Source organism: Tenrec ecaudatus, chromosome 4 (genome assembly GCF_050624435.1).
Source record: "Tenrec ecaudatus isolate mTenEca1 chromosome 4, mTenEca1.hap1, whole genome shotgun sequence".
Classification (NCBI taxonomy): Eukaryota; Metazoa; Chordata; class Mammalia; order Afrosoricida; family Tenrecidae; genus Tenrec; species Tenrec ecaudatus.
The window spans coordinates 148,294,502-148,301,290 of record NC_134533.1 but is presented as its reverse complement, the minus strand read 5'-3'; positions in this window follow the sequence as shown (position 1 = coordinate 148,301,290).

The following is a 6,789-nucleotide window of genomic DNA, read 5'->3' as shown; positions in this document are numbered from 1 at the left end:
GACTCATAGCGACCCAGAGGAGAGGGTAGAACTGGCCCTGTGGGTCTGCACGACTGAAACTCTGTGTAGGAGTAGGAAACCTCCTCTTTCCCTTGGGGAATGACCGGGGTTTAGTACTGCTGACCTTGAGGGTAGCAGCCCGAGGCCTAATCACTATGTGTCCAGAGCTCCAAGGTAATTATTAACCCATCACTGTCTCCATAGGCTTACCTATGCTGGGTTTCATATACAGAAAATGAAACAAACAAAAACAAGACATGAAAAAATAAAAGAGAAAACATCAGTTAAAAATCAAGCAGAAAAAGATCAAAACCAGCAACACCCTTAAAGTGGTCACAAGGGATATCAAATAGTAAGGTATTGCATTGTAGCCAAACTATATCTTCCATAACTGGCTATACTACACTCTCTGTCTGATCGTAAGGTTATTTACATCTCTGGACTTTGGTCCGAGGGTTCATGTGGGGCCCTGCGAATGGATTTGGGGCTGCCCCTGTCATCCATAGGCTTCTTCAAACTGAGTTCTCACCATTTAAGCTTGCTACTTTTCCCTTCTCTCCTTCCTAAGGGATATTGGGCTGTAATTTTCTGTCTTTGTGGTCTTTGCCTGGTTTCCGTAAAGACTTCATAGAGTGATTTTGGTGTCCCGACTGCATTCTGTATGGTCTATGTAGAATTGACGACAACTCTTCCCTGAATATTTGGTAGACTTTTCCTTGGAAGCCATCTAGTCCTGGGATTTTCTTGCATGGACGATTCTTGACGGCTTCTCTCATTTTCCTTTTGTTGTGGGTCTGTGCAGGTTTTCTACACAGGCATTGTCTACACCCCGCTTTTAGAAATGGTGTTGTACTTCGCCTTCAAGTTGATTTCCTCACTTGCATGGAGTGTAGGCTGTCCCTCCTAGTGGAACCTGTCTGTGGCTTCTGAGCACTTCCATGCTTGCTATGGCGGCCATATTTTCCCCTCTCCGGTTTTTAAAGCATAAAAATAAAATAAAGCATCCTCTCATGCCAGGCCCAGGTGCCGATAAAGACAGTTCTATATCAACTCACTCAGGACCAGTCTTTGAACATAAAATTTCCACTTTTCTTGCTTCTCAAAACAGAGATGGGTCCAAACATTGTAGCATTTTTCTTTCCATTTTAAATACCCATGGCATGATCGATGATGCTCCGAGTGAGACAAGATCTCTCTGCTGTGTAACCGCTCCGATAATCGTAGAATGTAGCTGAGGAAGTTGGATGTATGTTGGTCCTTTCCAGAAAGTGTGCCAGGATAAAGTCCAAGCATTGGTCACTGAAGGAGTTCAAGACGATCACTCGCCAGGAGCTTGCTACCGCCCACAGCCCATCCCTTGCTTCCTTCTTCAGTCCTTCTGTCGGCCCTGAGAACCTGGAAGGAGAAGGCTGTCCTCACAGGTGAGACGGGCTTTCATCGACGTGACGAGGACTCCAGAGTAGCCAAGCGACCAAGGTTGTTCGTGAGTCTGCTGTTCCACGCTCAGGGTCAGAGGTACGGGCGAGGATTCTACAGGAACATTTTAATTAAAAAGATCGTAAATTTCTGCTGAAATACTGTACAAAAAACATTATAGAGAGGCATTTTGGTGTCAACCCTCTGAATGCATAACTTGGCGTGGTGCACACCTCCGTGTCTCCCTGGAATGTCAGCTTCGCTGACGAGAGTCTGTCGTGTCAGTACCAGATTATATGCAAAACTATACAAATGGCACGGTCAAGGTTTCTGACCTCTTCTAACTGCACGGGGTGGGAATAGAACCGCCAATAACACCTGCCCAAAGCTTATTCCCACGAGGTGGTGGTCAGGCATACCTCCTCTCTCCAACCTTTGAACAACTATATCAGTCAGTCCTCCCAGGATACACTGGACTTATCTACTGGACTTGATATTTTGTTGCAATAGGCAGTCAGAACTCAAAGGAAATACTCATGATAATGGAATTTAATAAGGAAATGATAGGTTAAAACTCAGAATCAGGAATGATTCAGGGTACAGTTCTTTGGTCAGGACAGTTTCTCAGCCATATCCACAACCAAGCTTCTTCCTGGCCGTCAGCATTTTAGTCTTCAGCGCTTCGTCTCTTGGGCTCTGAGGACTGCCCAGCGGTGGCTCTGCCCAGGCAAATGCTATACAGCTCTTTAGCTCCCTTACTATGTGCCCAGAGGCACACAATGCCGCCAGGTTTTACAAAGTAATTTTGTTGTTAGTATCCACATAACCTGCCAAATAGTCCATCTGAGCAATTTACAATTATATGTATCACACGTGATTCCATGATTTAAATTGATAATCTGTATTTCTAAGGATTCAGTGTAGTCAGTGTGGGAAACGTGGTAGAATTTTCACATTCAGTGATTGCTTACCTTGTAATGTAAATGCTAGCAAGGGAAATTCATTCAGATGGGTTTAACCCCTGTAGTTTCTTCTCTTAGACCCCCACCCTCTACTTCACAAGCTGCGGCTTTAGCCTTGGAATTTGGTGCTTGGGATCCCCAAAAGATAAGCAGGAGTTCCTCTCGAACCACTTAACCCTTTGCTAATGCTTAGTGAAAAGTGATAGACAGTCGGCTTCAAAATGGAGCCACCGCAAGGTAATTAGGGACCTACCTAAGAGCAATACTGCGCAGGCGCAGGAAGCAGGTAGGTAACCAATTTATCATACTTTGCAGGGTGTTGGCATGGTGCCTTTTATTGTGTACTTATGATGTATAAGCCTGCCTGGGAAGTCCCAGGCTCGCCCTCTTGAATAGCCTGGGGTCCCGAAGGCGGCAACCTCCTGAGTAAAATGGGGCCTCCCTGCTGGGCAAGGCCTTCCAGCTAAACTGTGGCTCACCTGCGCCCCTCTACCCATGCTGTCCGTTCAGATTCTGGCTCCTCGGCCTCTTCCTAGGTACCGTGTAACAGCTGGTCTGGGAGAAGGTCCATCAGGTGGTGACATCGTGAGTGACCACACACTGCCACCAATCCTCGTAAGGCCACTGGCCACCGCCATCTTGATTGCGTAGTCCCACGCATCATGTGGTGGGACTTACAAGACCATAGCTGAGAAGGCCACATCAAGTGATCCAATTGCACCTCGGAACAACAGCGTGAAGAATACTACTCTTGCGCCCTCTAAGTAGGTTGGCAAAGGCATCAAAATGACGCAGGTAGCTCTGGTTATTGGCGCAATTTCATCCACGTCCAGGAATAACGACGGCTTTGCTTTCGACTGAACTGTTGTCATTTTCCTCTTCCTCCTGTCCCTCGGGCTTTCTTTCACCTTGAGTATGTGAATGCTCAGTTTAGTGTGTTAAGAGCTAAGACTCAGGGGGAATGTGGAACTCTTCCTTTTGCAGCAAAAGGACGTGAGAAGTCGTGTTTGTATGTGTGATTGTTCCCGCCCTACTTAGACCAACCTGTCAGGTGTTTGCCATTCAGTTGTCACTCCCCATGCAGTTTTCTCTCCTTTTTCGTTCCTTGCAACCTCCTTCTGCCCGTGACAGGAAACCATTATCGTTACTGGTGGTAGTGGCCATCAAGCAAGGTCTGACTCATAGAGTGGAGCTGGCCCTTTGGGCTTTCTTGGCTGTAATCTTTATCGGAAGTCGATCACCTGGGGAAAGCTGAGCTAGGCACTTCTGCAGTGTTCTCAGCTTCGTGGTGTCACATGTGAAAATGCTAAAATCCCACGATTGAAACCCCAGCTAACTGTGCACCGAAGAATTCACAAGAGATGTCCTTTTAGAAACTGTACCACTTCCCTTAACAACTCTCACTGCCATCAAGCTGATGCTGACCATAGCAACTCTTTAGGGCAGGGAGAACTGTCTCTGCAGACTGTAACTCTTCACAGGAGTAGAAACCCTCGTCTAGATTCCAGTAGGAGAATGTTCCAGTGGGGAGAGCAGCTACGGCTGTAGCTCCCCTGGCTTTCCTGGAAGCTTTCCTGCCTCCTATTAGGAGTACATTGTATGCTCATTGGTTGGTTGGCAGAATTTGAGTCTATGAAAATCAGTGGTTTCAGAAGGGATAGCATTAATCAAATTTGCTGATAATTAATCAAGTTTAAGGAATAACCCTTTAATAATTTAGATAATACACTACTATTGATAATGAACAGCCTCTTTCTTCCCAACCTAATTTTAAGGCCAACTGAGTCATCTGACTCACATCTCTTCGCTTTCTACGGGCCAGATTCTGCTGTAAAAGGCAGGGCTTGAAGGACATCAGTGACAGTCATGCAGGGGAGTGGCCAATTCCCAAGATGTGGGTTACCTGAGAATGCACTTTAAAGGACAGAGCCTTCTTTTTTTTTTTTTTAAATCATTTTATTGGGGGAATCATACAGTTCTTATCACAATCCATCCATCCATCCTTTGTGTCAAACACATTTGTACATATGTTGCCACCATCATTCTCAAAACATTTTCTTTCAACTTGAGCCCTTGGTATCAGCTCCTCATTTTTTTCCCTCCCTCCCCCACCCTTCCTCCTTCCGGAACCCTTGATAATTTATATAAATTATTATTACTTTTTCATATGAGATTGTAACTCTTTTTTTTAAAATTTTAACAATTTATTGGGGCTGATACAATTCTTTTCACAGTTCATATATATACATACATCAATTGTATAAAGCACATCTGTACAGTCTTTGCCCTAATCATTTTTTTCTCTTTTCTTCTTTTACATTTTATTAGGGACTCATACAACTCTTACCACAATCCATACATATACATACATCAATTGTATAAAGCACATCCATACATTCCCTGCCCCAATCATTCTCAAGGCATTTGCTCTCCACTTAAGCCCCTTGCATCAGGTCCTCTTTTTTTCCCCCCCTCCCTCCCCATTCCCCCCTCCCTCATATGCCCTTGGTAATTTATACATCGTTGTTTTGTCATATCTTTCCCTATCCGGAGTCTCCCTTCCCCCTTTCTCTGCTGTCCCTCTCCCAGGGAAGAGGTCACATGTGGATCCTTGTAATCAGTTCCCCCTTTCCAACCCACTCACCCTCCACTCTCCCAGCATCGTCCCTCACACCCTTGGTCCTGAAGGTATCATCCACCCTGGATTCCCTGTACCTCCAACCCTCATATGCACCAGTGTACAGCCTCTGTCCTATCCAGCCCTGCAAGGTAGAATTCGGATCATGGTAGTTGGGGGGAGGAAGCATCCGGGATCCGGGGGAAAGCTGTGTTCTTCATCGATACTACCTCACACCCTAATTAACCCATCTCCTCTCCTAAACCCCTCTATGAGGGGATCTCCATTGGTCGACACTTGGGCCTTGGGTCTCCACTCTGCACTTCCCCCTTCATTTAATATGATATATATATATATACATATATATACATACATATATACATATACACATATATACACATACATACACACCCTTATATCTTTTTTTTTTTTTTTTGCATGATGCCTTATACCTGGTCCCTTGTGCACCTCGTGATCGCACTGGCCGGTGTGCTTCTTCCATGTGGGCTTATTTGCTTCTGAGCTAGATGGCCGCTTGTTCACCTTCAAGCCTTTAAGACCCCAGACACTATCTCTTTTGATAGCCGGGCACCATCAGCTTTCTTCAGCACATTTGCTTATGCACCCATTTGTCTTCAGCGATCCTATCATGGAGGTGTGCAGTCAATGATATGATTTTTTGTTCTTTGATTCCTGGTAACTGATCCCTTTGGGACCACTCGCTCACTCAGGCTGGTGTGTTCTTCCATGTGGACTTTGTTGCTTCTGAGCTAGATGGCCGCTTGTTTATCTTCAAGCCTTTAAGACCCCAGTCACTATCTCTTTTGATAGCCGGGCACCATCAGCTTTCTTCACCACATTTACTTGTTCACACACTTTGGCTCCAGCCGTTGTGTCGGGAGAGTGAGCATCATAGAGTTCCAATTTAATAAAAGAAGGTATTCATGCATTGAGGGAGTGTTTGAGTAGAGGCCCAAGGTCCTTCCGCCACCTTAATACTTGACCTATAAATATAGACACATAGATCTATTTCCCCATCCTCCTATATATATTTGCATGTACATGTCTTTGTCTAGACCTCCATGAATGCCCTTTGACTCCTAGCTCTTTCCTCCATCTCCCTTGACTTTCCTCCTGCCCTACTACCATGCTTCATCGCCACCTGGGCTAGAGTATACCTCTTCTCTAAGCAACCTTACCCTTGATCATTTCCCACCAGGCCTGCCACTCCCCCTTCTCTACCATTTGGGGTCCCATGTTTTTCCCTTGTCCCTGGGTTTGTTAACACCACTTCCTTACCCCCCCTACCCCCCCACCCCAAGTCCCCCCAAAACTGTCGGTCCCGTTGTTTTTCCTCCAGATAGTTCATCCAGCCTGTCCTATTCAGACAGACCTGTGGAGTCACTAACATGCATGAAAACTAGACAGAGGAACGCAAAGCAACAGTATACAACCAGACAACAAAACAACAAAAACAAACCACTGACAAAGAACAGAATAAAACAGTTCACAAGAGAAAAGCTTGTAGTTAGTTCAGGGATCGTTTGCTGGCCCTTAGGAGCGTTTTCCAGTCCAGTCTGTTGGGGCACCATGCCCTGGCCCCAAAGTCCACTTTCAGCATTCCCTGGGGACTTTGCCACTCCATTCCCTTGCTGTTCCGCTGCACTCCCCCAGTGATTTGCCTCGGTGTGGTGGGATCAGGTCAGGTGCAATTTCCACACTGTGTCTCCGGTGCTGTCCCCTGTATCGCCCTTAGTCACTGAGGGGCATCATGTCTCATAGTGGGGACAGCCA